This window comes from Macaca thibetana, chromosome 5 (genome assembly GCF_024542745.1).
Source record: "Macaca thibetana thibetana isolate TM-01 chromosome 5, ASM2454274v1, whole genome shotgun sequence".
NCBI classification, from domain to species: Eukaryota; Metazoa; Chordata; class Mammalia; order Primates; family Cercopithecidae; genus Macaca; species Macaca thibetana.
Genome location: NC_065582.1, coordinates 49,747,518 through 49,761,643, shown reverse-complemented (window position 1 = coordinate 49,761,643; position 14,126 = coordinate 49,747,518). Strand labels below are relative to the sequence as shown.

Genomic DNA, 14,126 nt, shown 5'->3' with positions numbered 1-14,126 from the left:
GAAATAAATATCTGTTGTTTAAGCTACTCAGGCTGTGGGACTTTGTTATGGCAGCCCAAGCAGACTAAGACAAGGGGTATGAGTGCTAAGGTGCTTCAAGGATGTGAGAAACCATGGAAAGGGGAAAAGTGGAGTCTCACAGTATTGGGGGGATTGATTTCAGGCATCATTTTAGCTGATATATGGCTTATGAAGAGTGGCCAGTAAATCTCAGCCCAGATGCTAATTTCACAGGGACTAGGTGGAAATTGGGTTGTTTTCTGTTGGCTAAATACCTGTAAAAGTGTGGCTGCTCTTTAGCTTCCTGTGCGTAAGGCAGAAGTGGCATCTTGAACTGAGAAAATGCTGTGAAGGACCTATCTGGCCCTTCAAATAAATCTCTAGATTTTTGTTTGAGCCAATCAATCAGTTCTCCAAGGTGTCAGCTGGTAACAGACATATCTGTCAATACAACAGTACTGCCGTCACCGGGCAGGCTGTGTTCACAGCAGGAAGCACGGCTCAGTAGTTACTTATATTTGGAAAATGGATAACCCGGGATTATGGGTTTCAGGAGGTGAGGTTAAAGTGGGGTCAAGGGTCAGGTTAATGCTAGTACAGTTTCCACTGGAGAAAGACAGCACGATATATTGACTTTAGTGAAACATGTTTCTAGCCTTGCTCCCCACCCCTGCTTATTCCACCCGGGGACATCCCTTGTCAGAGCCTACACCACCCTGTGCCTCACAGACGCACCCCTGCCAATTGCTGCAGTGGGAAATGCTGAATCATGAGAGTACAGTTGGAGGAAAAATAAATATTCTGTATGTAATGGAAAAATTGAACATGCCTCAGTTGGGTTTGCCACTGAGCCTTTTTGTTCAGTTTTCCCTTCCCGGCTGCGAGCAGCACTCTACTGAACCTTCCTCGTTCTGCAGCACCGCTCCGTCCAGCGCCCCACAGGGGATTTCCTTACACTTCACTTACTCATTCTCAGCTGAACAGACATAAATGTTAATGTAGTTCTGTGCCCCTTAATCAAATACAGGTCCCCTCCTGGAACAGGGAAGTCTACAACTATGGAACACTGGTTAAAGACCATCTTATATCTTTGTTACATATTCTTTTTTGTTGAATTCACTAAGTGTTGCCTTTTCATACCATGGGACATTAGAATCAAGGAGGAAGTAGCCCTTTCTAAATTATTATTATTCCTGTTCTCTGTATCACACCTTCTTTTCCTTTTTCAAAAATGACATTTTCCAAGTCAGCAAGCTTATATAAATCCCAAGTCTCACTGCTTTTCTACACTATTTTCAAGTCTCTTTTCTGGGACTTAATATCTCCTATGATAACCCAAACTGGACACGGAATAGCACTAATGTTTTATATGCTATCTTAAATTTTCTGTATTATTTTTTCTTTTAACCCCAAGCATCCTATTGGCTTTTTAAATTGCTGCTGCACACTAGACAGATATTTTCCCCAAGTTATCAACCATGACTCTTCAATTATTTTACTATGAGTTCAGAGCCTATCAGAGATTATGAGAAGTTTAGATTATTTTTCCCAAAGTGCATTATTTTATACTTAACCAAATTAAATTTCCTCTGCTTTCACACTACCCAATCCCCTAGTTTGTTTTGCTTTGCCTGAAGTGTCTCATAGCAATCCTTAATTTTTTATTAACCATGCCAATTCAAAGCTTTGTACTTAACTCTCTACTTTAGGGCTTTCGCCATCTATTCTTGTTACACTTTTGGAAACCAGTGGGTTTTAAAAGGTGTAGAAAGAAGCATTATTTGGTGAGATTCTATGCTAAGTGACATGTAAAAGATCCCAACAAGTTAATGAGGACAGTCCTGAAGATGAGGCACCAGAGTCCAGTACAACCTCAAGCAGCACCTTTATTTCTGTGCTGAGAATAAATGATCCTAAAATGTTTCCCGTTTCTTTTCGATATTACATTGAAAACTCAGTGAGAAATCCTAGCAGACTGCTCATTTTCCTGTACAGGCACCTTCTATCCTGGCTTCCTTTGCAACCTGTGGTGGCGACAGGGGACTTGTCAAATGGAGCCTTCTGTATTGCTTCCCATTTCTCTCTTCAAGGTGGCATTTTTTAAAACTGAATAGAAACTAGAATCAGTTAGTTCGCTAGATGTTTTTTCATCATTATTTCCTGATTTCCTATCTTAGATACCAAGAGAAAGCTATGTCACACCCTGTCTCCAGTTCTTTGCTCCTTGCTGTCTCCAATCTCTTTCTCTATATATCCTGAAGAGAACCTCACATCTGACAGAATGAAACCCTCCCATTTTTAAAGTTACCAGTAAGAATGTGGCTAAAACTGCTAGGTTGCCTCCCATTTTCCTTATTTTTACCTGGGCCCGTTGCTAGCAAGCTAAAAGACTATAATCTGTAACTTCTCTTGCAGATAGGGATGGTCAAGAAACTAAGTTTTGGTCTATGAGATACAGTGAAATTTTGAATAGGTTTTCTTAGAAATTTCTGTCAAAGATGACATGCTTCCTTTTTCTGTTCCTAGAACAGAAGTTCTGCCCAGAATTCATATGCGATGGCTGGAGCTCTAGAAGCCAATGACAGACCATGAGGGTCACAACCTAGGGATGGCAGAGTAGAGAGTAGGCTTGAATTCTTGATGAGTTTGTAGAGCTGCCAGAGTAGGCCTGGACCACTTTCTTTGTGAAAGAAAAACAAACTATGCTGTTTAAACCACTGTTGTGGGGAAGAAGAGGAGGAAAGAAAACCTCTGTTATTTGCAGCTGTATTTAATTTTTACTGATACAGAAAGACTTGACTTAGGTTTATTTCATAGAACGAAGGCCTTTTAATGCTAGAGTCGCCTTAGAGATCATCATATACAATCTTTTCAAATATAGGCCAATTCATTTTATTTGTTGAATTACTACCACATGAAAGGCAGTAGACTAGATGTCATAGGGTATACAAAATGCTATGAAATGTGGTTTTTCCCTTAAAGGAGATTTAATCACACAGTTGATAATAACACAGGCAGAATGTGTCAAGCATCTTAAAAGAGGAACTCACAGTGTACTACAGAAACATTGGGAGGATTAGAATTGATTAGGGGTGGGGTTGGGTAGTCTGGACCTAAGAAGTCTTCACAAAGGGTGTTGCAGCTGAGTCTGGAAGAAGAGTACTATTTCACAGCAGGGGTGGGTAGAGGGGAAACAGAGTCTAGAAAGCAGAATCTAGAAAGAGGGATCCTTATGAGCTAAGAGGAGCACAGAGAAGGTTGAGTCCATGTGTAGGAGCTGCTAGCAGACCAGTGTGACTAGGCACGGGTAGATGTGAAGGCATGGCAGGGGAGAGGCCTGGGTGGGGACACTGCAGGGTTTTGAATGGCATGTAAGCTGTTTTAAAAATTATTTGTAAGTACTGAGGAGCCACCAAAGTCTTCTGACCAAAGAAGTGATACATAATTTTTTTTTTTTTGACCATGTCTTGGAACAGAGAGAGAAAGTATTGAAGATTAGAAAGAACAGTTAGAAAGTTAATTCAAAGTTTGTTTTTTTTTTTTTCAACCTCAACTGTGGCAATGTTGGTGAATTCAGAAAGGAGAAGGGTGATGAAACAGGTGTGGAGGGACTTGCACATGGGGGTCGAAGATGACTGAACTTGGGTGACCGAGAAGCTTGTGAACTTAACTAGATTTTGAATATGCTGAGCCTAAGGTGCCAGTGTAATAATCCCAGGAGAAGTCTAGCTGACTGTGGGAATGTAGGACATTAAGACTTTGTTGGGAAGCTCAAATGGAAAACTGCAATTATTCAGGCACTTTTAACTAACAACTGTCTCAGGACCCAGGACCAGCAAATTTCTCTGAGGATGGTGTTCTCATCACTGGGGCAGATGGCTTGGGAGAAACAGATAGGGGCAATTCAAGGAGAGAAGGGGCCACCCACCTAGGCTGTGAGATGCGTCAACTCCACCCTAGTGACCTATATATATATACCTACTATATAAAATATATATATACCTACTATATATAAAATATATATACCTATATATGCAATATATATACCTTGCCAAATTTAAAAAAATTCCTGAGTAATCTTTTTTTTGCTGTATGTAGAGACCAAACCACTTTTTTTCATTGTAGAAAACATACATGACATATGTACTATTCTAACCATTTTTAAGTGTACAATTCAGTGGCATTAGTACATTCACAATGTTGTACGACATCACCACTATCCATTTCTGGGAATTTTTCATCACTCCAAATAGAAACTGTATCCATTAAACAATAACTTTCCATTACCTTTCCCTGCCTGCACCTGATAACCTCTATTCTGCTTTCTGTCTTATGAATTTACCATTTCAGGTATCTTATATACATGGAATTGTGTAATATGTGTTTTTTTGTGTGTCTGACTTATTTTACTTAACATAATGTCTCCAAGGTTCAGCCATGTTGTAGCACGTATCAGAAATTCATTCTTTTTTGAAGACTAAATAACATTCCGTCATATGTACATACCACATTTTGATTATCCACTCATCTATTGATGGACATTTGGATTGTTGCTACCTTTTGGCTATTGTGAATAATTCTGTACCTGAGTAACTTTATATTAAAATCTCCTTAGCCAACCAGCTCTTAACTCAATTCCCACAGAAACATACAGAAACCTGAAATTTTTTGTAGTGTCCTCTTTTTGTTCTGTGAGTTTTGCAGAGGAGATGATATCATTTAAAGAGACCAGATTAGCAACAAACAGAATTTTTGAATAGAAAACTAAACTGATATAATATTAAGTTAGGCTTAAAGATAACTTAGATAGATATTTTGTCTAAATATCTTTTAAACTCTTAATATGTACAGAACTTTAAAAGTTTTATAATAATGGAAACTTAACTTATAAATCTTCAAAATATATGAGGTACATTCTAATCCATTATCCTTACATTATCTCATCCACCGCTGGGCATGGTGGCTCATGCCTGTAATCCCAGCACTTTGGGAGGCTGAGGCAGGCGGATCACTTGAGGTCAGGAGTTTGAGACTAGTCTGGGCAACATGGCGAAAGCCCATCTCTACTAAAAATACAAAAATTAGCCAGGCGTAGTAGCACGCGCCTGTAATCCCAGCTACTCTCGGGAGGCTGAAGCAGGGGAATCGCTCGAACCTGGGAGGCGGAGGTTGCAGTGAGTGAGCTGAGATCATGCCACTGCACTCCAGCATGCGAGACAGAGCCAGACTCCATCTCAAAATAACTAACTAACTAACTAACTAACTAAAGGTACCCATTATCTAAATAAACTGTCACTGACTTATAAGGCTATAAATATATTTCCTCTAAAATATAACGAAGTTTCATAATATAAGAATTCCCTTCAGTGCATTTATTTATCTTTTCAAGATGGTAGTCAAAGCAGCTTTACTCATAATACAGGGAAATGTTCCTCCTGAAAGTTAACCATTGAGCTATTTGGTCACAAAGCACATTATTCCAAAACGAATATTATTCCAGAACCCTGAGCATATTTTACAGTATTTCCAGCCCATTGTATTCTAGCCAGTTGTTCTGTATCGCTTCCTTACCAACACAAGCTATTGTTTAGCAGCCAGCTCCCCAGCATTGTTATTGTAGATGAATGTGTTCCTTCCCAGAACAGCCCACTGCAAACAGGTGGACGTGGTAATTATGGAGGCTCCATCTGTTAATGGCACTAGATATACTGGGATCTCTGTTTGAACTTAGATCCTTTGAGTATTTGGGCAGATGCATGTTGCAGGCTAGAGAAATTTTAATGCAGACAGTGCTACATACATTTTTGTTGCATTGAACAAATCAATTTAACTCAATTAACGTTTATTGAGTACTTGCTAAGACTCAGGCACTGTGCTGGATTCCAAGCATGCAATTCAGCTCGTGGATATATATGGAGAGAGCAGAATGAAAACATTTTTATTGTCACACAAAAGGTTTGAGACTCAGACTCATAGTAGATTAAATCTAAGAGATCTGAGAAGTCATCTACTCCACTTCCTTCTGTAACAATGAGCAAACGATATCCTTTACAAATAGCATATTTAAAATAATATAGATGGTTTTGGAACAGAGATTTAAGCTGATGTCTTAATATCAACTTAGTTTAAAAATATTTAGGATAAAAATTTTTTTTAATATTAATTTATGATCTTCATAAGGATCTGAGTTACAAACATTCTATAATAATATATCTCACAATTAAACAAAGTGTATTAACCACCATGGCATTGCCATTCTGTTCCACTCTGTATTTTCAGATATACAGCATTAAAAATGTTATATACTTGCTGCTTATAAGCTACTCAGATAGCAACAAAACTAATGGAATGTATAAAGTGTGGAACTAAGCCAAAAGCCCTTCTTTTTCTCTGTTACATGATTTTTCGAAGCTATTGACACTATTAACATTGCAGTGGGGGCCGGGCGCGGTGGCTCACGCCTGTAATCCCAGCACTTTGGGAGGCCGAGGCGGGTGGATCACGAGGTCAGGAGATCGAGACCATCCTAGCTAACACGATGAAACCCCATCTCTACTAAAAATACAAAAAATTAGCTGGGTGAGGTGGCGGGCGCCTGTAGTCCCAGCTACTCAGGAGGCTGACGCAGGAGAATGGCGTGAACCCAGGAGGCGGAGCGTGCAGTGAGCCAAGATCACACCAGTGCACTCTAGCCTTGGCAACAGAGTGAGACTCCGACTCAAAAAAAAAAACAAAAACAAACAAACAAAAAAAACCCAAACCAACCAAACAACAACAATATTGCATTGGATGGTAGAATTCTAGTTCTGGTAGCACTGGTTTTCTTTAAGAATGCTAATGAGGATGGGTGGGCATTCATTACCTCACTGGTAGATCCATTCTTACTTATCCAAAGAAATGAAACACATTTATTCATATTAGAGCTACCTACTGTGCTATGCTCTTGAGCCACCTCTCCCTCCAGCCCATCTACCTTAAATTTAGAGTTACAGGTTCATTGGAAAGAGCATCAACCCAAACTGCTTACATCAGAGACCTGAACACTCAGTGTGACTGTGGGAACTCCCCATCCAGGACACTTATTAATGCTAGTATGCACTTTCTCCCTCTTAGTAACAACATTCCAGAGTTCTCTTGGAGAGTGGTCTCCACTGACTTTGTGGAACTGCAAGGCAAGGTGCCTAGTTCTCCAATCACCAAGATGTGTACATATGACCCATTGGCCAAGTGTACACTCTCTCCCAAATCTTTGAATCTCAAGGAGATGGATGCAAGAATGGAAAACAGCTGGAATTGACTCATTTCAGTGGTGGCATCTTAAAATCCTAAATACGAATTCCTGCCAAAAAAGCCCTAGAGTTTTCTTTATTACTGTGGCTTTTCCAAGCCTGGTTCTTCATTATTCTGAAATCTGTGGGCTAACAGCTTTGTCTAGGTTCACCTGAGTTGATTTCTACTGCTTTCTACCAAAGAACCTAACTTGTACACTATCTGAGTTCAGAAATACCGTTCGGTAATTTATTCATGTTAGATCAGCAAACATCTATAGGTAGTTGTTTGAATATTCCAATGGTGTTCAATTGTGAGGCACAGCCCTAGGAGAATATTATTATGGTTGTACACTGAGAATACGTTACTTTCTAATTAGAAGGGAAAAGAAAAAACAAACAAACAAACAAACAACACTGTACACCTTGGCTACTCACCTTTTAACATTAGCCAGAACTCATTGTTAGGAAGTTCTCATGTACCTGAGGAGCTGTCCTACATGGGTACTCCATATTCATGGCTGTGATCCCCTGGCCTTGTTATGATCTTTAAGCAACTTATAAATCATTATCAGAAGAAGATTACATTGCACTTACTTCATTTTAATGTAATGTATTTTGCTTGAAAAATTACAATATCCATGTTCAGTATTCGAGTTACTTCAATAAGATGAACCAGAACACCATATTCTCTTAGAATGCCAGATAACAGACAAAGTCATCACACACCTTTGGTCAAAGAACAATGCTCTATCTGGGAAGGCTCTTCTTCTCTCTGACTTGACATGCAGCCCCAGGAAGGACACATGTAGAAAGGTGAGGAGGGAGGTAGACACCTACTCAGCTGATTCGATCAGTAAAATCAACCCAGGCCATCAGTGGGGTGCCTGGTGTCCCAGTAGGATCATCTTCACTCTCAATCTGACTGTGCACTGGATACCACATGCCTTACTGGCCTCACCCTGGTCCTGATCCTACCTCTACATCAACTCCCAGGCTTTGCTTAAGCACACTGTTATTCTTAACTGCTTCCATCTCCACTTTAGCAATTCCTTTGCTCTAGAATGTCAACTCTTTCTATGACTTACTGAGGCGGCCTGCAAATTTGGGCTTTTACTTGGTCTGAAGAGCTCTTGTTCAGTTTTCAAAATGATTTCCTACTGGGAAAATGCCAAGCTCTCTGCTCCTGTGTTGTGGCTAAAATGTAGCTTGAGGTGGCAAATCTGTGTCCCATGCTGGAAGAGCACATCTGGTTTTGGTTTAGGCAGATGACACTGCCAACAGTCTTTGCTCCTCTGTGGAGCTGGCCAAGATTGATTCTGTCTTCATACTGCTTAATAGACTAGGGTCAGGTGCCATTAGGTTGCCTGTCCTGAAGGCTTCTTTTCTGAAAGAAGGTAAGGATTGGTAGCAATGACACCTAGAAACTCCCAAATAGCTGAAGTTTTCGAGGAAACAAGTATCACTGTGCCTTACCAATAGAGTTATCTCTGCTTAGACAGTGACTGAGACTGAAGTGATATTGCTTCTTCCCCAGAGATCAGAAAGGGCAGCCACAGAGTTAGGCGAGCAGGCACAGTTGAAGCAATGGAAGATTTGCATCATACCTGTCAGCATGTCAATAACCCATCCTGAAATTCAGGAAAGGCTGAAAAACTGTCTAACTCGAAATTTCATTAATAATTGTAATAAAAAAAAGACTCACTCGACAATAACCTAACATAATGTTGAATTTCACAGACATTTTATTGAAGAGGAAAACAAGCAAGTAACTTTGGAAGTCCCTTAAAGTGTAGACTTCTGGCTGTTGTTTTTTAAAAACAAAAGTATAAGGATGTCAACTACACTTGAATTCAATTGAGCGGGTCATGCTTTATGTGCCATGCATACTATACATGAAATGTTTCTGAATGCATTTTAGTGAGTGTTAAGGGTGAAATTAGAATGGTTTAAAATTCGGAGGCAATTTCCTATTAAACTGTCAAATCCATCTTGTTATAGGAGCTTCTGGGGAATGTTTGAGGCACCACAGTTCTTGTGTTCTTTTATGGGAGTGGAAGACATTTTCAAAAAGTCACAATTTCTGGTAAGGAACGGACTCCATTCTTTTCTCCATAACACTGGCAGACATTCTTGGCATCAGCTTGACAAATCTCCCTACCACAGAGGTGCAGTATCTTGAAAGCTGCAAGCAGGAAACAAGCTGCTGTCTTTTTAGCCGACCTCCTGAATGAGGCTTCCAGCTGACCCCACTTGCAACATGCGGTAGTATTGTTGTGGAGATTACTCTAGGAGAGGGTGGTGTGTAACCACGCATGTATGTGCACACAAATGCACATGTAAATACACACATTCCCTCTTTCTGTCTCTCACAGACAGACTTTCCCATTTACCCCACTGTAACTGTGACTGTATCTTCTTTAGCACAGATATGTAATAATTGAGGGCATTTGGGTAGCACATGGCAACCTCTTTTTTGAGGCTGGAAAACTAGTTTTTCTTGGGCAGACAATTTGAGGTCAGGTTTCATCAGACATGGAAATGTGGGGGCTTCATGTTTTTTCTTCTAGAATGCCTTTTCTGTAATTTTTTATAAACAAAGGATAAGATCTGTCTCTGACATTGAATCAGATTCGTTAAGCTTTATAATCTCTGGCTTACAGAAATGATGACTATTATGAGGCTTTAGGAACTGTTGATATCTACTAGGGCTTTAGAGAGAGAAGAAACTTTGAAAAAAGAAGATATTTTACACTTCACATATCTGACATGGGTGTGTGGGGCCAATTTACAGCAGGGGCTTAATATATTTTTGATGAAAATTGCTGCAATGTGGCACACAGATTAAAGAGAAAATAGCTATTTTGTAATGACAGCAGTAGATTCTGAAATGAAGCCCAGCTGGTACAAAGATCGTACATGGATTTCAAGATACACTACCCTCTTCCCAGGCTTTACAACAGATCTTAAATGTCCTTGAGGCTAGAGTACCCTATCAGAGATTTCCATGGGTGTGAACCTTGTGGCTCCACCCTCTGAAGAAAGGGAATAATCTAGTGAGACAAATGTGTTGAAAAGTCAACCAACTGATCAAGATGGATTTGGACAGGCCATGGTTTAGCTCACCCTGCCAGAACTTAGAGCAAATACTTAATATGATATAATGAGCCATGAGATAGAGGCTAGTTCTACCCCTCTACACCAGCAATTGCAAAAAGGTTACAATATATATGCTTTAAAATGATCGCAAATGAAAAGAGAAATGATTGTCACCAAAGTCAAGCATAGTGGCTGGAATACAGCAAGAATGAATGACTGAATGAATGAATGAATGATGACTACAATAAAGACCCAGAGTTAGGTTTTCCAGATCTTATTTTGTACCTGAGCACTGGGCTTGGACACAGAGAGCCATAAGTAGGTTATTTAATTTCCCTTAAACTCAATTTCCTCATCTTTAAAATGGTCCTGATAATTCACAGGACTGCTGTAAGGCCTAAAAGTGATGATGTCAACATGCCTGGCCAGAGCAGGTGCTCCCCCGACATGACACTGCTTACTGAGGCTGCAGCCTTCAATTTGTTCTTACAATTGAACAGAATATTATATATGTCATGTGAAACTTCAGTTTTACAGTTTATCTCAACCTAAGTTGGCATTATTTTAAAGTCATAAAAACATCATAAAAACACAAATATACATGTGCTGACATTTAACTAATAAGAGTCCAGTTATGGAGTGATCCTGACCATCTGAGCGAACATGTCAGCAGGTTCATGCTACAGGATGTGGGGTCAGAAGGGTAAGGTGAGAGGCCACAGTTAGGATCATGTACAAGCTAATAATGTCATATGGCTAAAGACACACATTCCCATGGACACTGGACAATGGGCCCAGTTTTTTCCCACAAGTCAAAGGCATATACTAAAAAGCAAAGAGTGTGTATGCTGTTCCAGAGTAAGAGGCTTAATCCAAACACCACATCTTTGGTGGGAAGGGGTGTTCTCCCATTCACAGCAAGGACACAGAGCAGCCAAGGCATCGCTGGCTGGATGTGAGCATAGAGAGGCAGAGACCAGACTGAGGGGTAGTTCACTTTTTCAGAAATACATACTCTGTATATAGAGGTAAATTGATACAATGTTTGGTTGGAACTTGCTTTAAAGATACTTCAACAAGGGGAAAAATGAATAAACAAAATAAACATGTCTATCCCCTGCACCCCCCAAAAAAGACTTGACAATGTAACACGCAGTGCAATGGTTTGAATCCTAACCAACAATAAAAAGCATTTTTGATGCAATGTATTTATAGATGAAGCAATGACTATGAATTTTGATAAGAGTGATAATGGCATTGTGATTACCTAAGAAAATATCCATATTTTAGAATTGTATCTGTATACATAAAAAAAAGAAGGGGTGAAGGGACCTGAAGTGTAAGAGTTGCTTTAAAGTATTTCAGAAAAGAGAAAGGAAGGAAAGAAAGAAGAGAGAGAGCGAGAGAGAGAGAAAGAGAAGAAAGAAAGAAAGAAAGAAAGAAAGAAAGAAAGAAAGAAAGAAAGAAAGAAAGAAAGAAAGAAAGAAAAAAAAGATTGATCAAGAAGGCGTGACAATATCTTGATAATTGAATTTGGGTGGCAGGTATATTGGAGTTCACAGAAGCAGTCCCTCAACATTTCTTTTATTTAAATATTTTTCATAATACAATAAGAAAAAAATCACTTACTCTTTCTGAGCCTTGGTGCCAAGTGCTTAGAATGAATGGCAACTATTAGGTTGAGCCATATGAAACTGCCATTTTTGTAGATCAAAAACAGTTGAATATCACCATCTTTAAATGGTTGAACTCAACCCAAACCAAAGACCCTCAAAATGCCTTTCATCTCTGACATTCTGTCCATAATCTTAGACAGAGCTAAACTCTGCAAAAAGTTCAGTGTCCAAAGTTGTCAGGCAATACTCTGCAGGAATAGGTACCACACTGCCCACCTTCAACAACGACTTCTATGGTAACTGTTTTGTCAAGTGCAAAAGAAAGATGAGGTCATCACAAAGGTCATAGATGTTGCCAGCCCTGATCACTGGTCATGATGTGCTCTCCCCATGCAATTTACCTGGGAATCTCCCTTAAGCGTGTGTCACATCATTCACAGTCTATGAGGTAAAACAGGTCAGGGCCAATTCCACAAAAACACTGCTTCCTCCTAGTGCAGAGGTAGAAACCCTCAGAGACTGACATTCTGCCAGTTTCTAAATTTAGTCCTACCCTTACCTCCAAAATTAAACAAAACAGCAAATACTTTTGGTATTGTACTTCAGAATAAGGAAAGTTGTCCAATTTAACAGGGATGTGTAAACATTTCCTTTCTCATCCTTATGTCCTACCAGGCCCTTTCATGGCCTTTTCCCATTAAATTTTGTAATTTTAAATATCTTATCTAATAAGTTTATCTGTTTACCTGAACTGAGCAGATTAAATGCAGCTGAATTTCTTGGTCTGTAAGTGATTAGTGTCAGCAGTTAAAGCAGCCTAAACTTATGGGCAAGGTTTTCAGTTTCTATCCCGAGCTTGCTTCTCCGTTCCATGGTTAATAAGAGCATTCCAACCCTAGCCAGCCTCATTGTAACCTCTGGTCCTCTATGTTCAAAGCTTGGGTGAGAACATTGAAAAGCATGACTTTTATTGTTTGTAGGTGAGTACTGCCATTTTTTTGTGAAGTGCTACACATAATTAAGTGACTTCTAAAGCAAATCACTTTTACGAGTGATAACTGTTTCTATTTGTTTGGGATCAACTGTCCTTGGAGTGATTCTTACAAAGAAAAATATCCTGACACTATACATCAACCTAATGCTATGAATTGGCTAATGATAAAGGTAGCTATTCTACTTTCAAGGTTGAAACGACTGAAGTCAAAACATAACTAGACAAATGCTCATAGCTAAAGTGTGTACTGTGCATGTGTGAATTAAGGAAAAATAGATGGATACTTTAAACCCTGGGCAGTGGAAAGAAAACTCAAAAATCCAAAGAAGGCAGTTAACTACATTCTCTTTCTGTCCTCATAAGACAGTACATTATCAGATTCATGTAAGGAAAACTGAAATGGAAGCTTATAAATTAGAAATAGGATGAGACTAAGGCAAGAGAAGGGAAGGAAGACAGGAAAGAGATGCATTCTTATCTTTCCCTCCGGGTCAAAGTGATTCACATCTTCTGTTCCGGGGAAACTCAAGACTGGACTTTTGAATCAACCAATTCCCTCCGACATCAAGCAAGGAGGGCAAGGCACAGCTGCAGGTGATTTCAATTCCAGTCCTTTACAATTTCAATTTTGGAGAAGGGGCTCTCAGTGAACCCCGTGACTCCTATTTAAACAGAAGCAAATGCACTTTAGTATTTACCCTCAGAACAAGTCAGGGAAAGAGGAGAAAAAAAGGAATATGAGACAAAGTATTTATAATATCAGGAAAAAGCTTAAATCTTTGCATGAAACAAAACTATACTGCAAGGGATTGTATTTATTCTTCCACAACACTAAAGAATATATACATATATTATTAAACTTATGACAAACCGTATTTTCATTTCAGTAAAAAGCAGAATCAGGCTGTTGTTTTCAGACCTTAACAACTCATACTTTTAAAAAAATGTTACGTGCATCACCCAAAGTGAATATTCTTAAATGTTCCTTGGTAAATGTTGATGAGTACAGTGATTTAGGAGTGGTTGGACCAGGAAGAAGGCCATTTCTGTGTCTAGATTGTTTAATGATTACCTGTCCTGTCTTCCTTAAGGAGGCAGAGAGTGTTGCACAGAAGTCTACTTGTGTGGTCTCAGCAAAGGCAAATTTAT

General features: G+C 39.4%; 2 protein-coding genes across 10 annotated transcripts in view; both read right to left on the bottom strand.

Annotated features, from left to right (window-relative positions):
- Nucleotides 1–14,126, bottom strand: part of MAML3 (mastermind like transcriptional coactivator 3) — a 436,667-nt gene that overhangs the window by 69,600 nt on the left and 352,941 nt on the right. The window lies entirely within an intron of this gene.
- Nucleotides 1–14,126, bottom strand: part of NDUFC1 (NADH:ubiquinone oxidoreductase subunit C1) — an 829,703-nt gene that overhangs the window by 490,227 nt on the left and 325,350 nt on the right. The gene's annotated exons all lie outside the window — the stretch shown is intronic.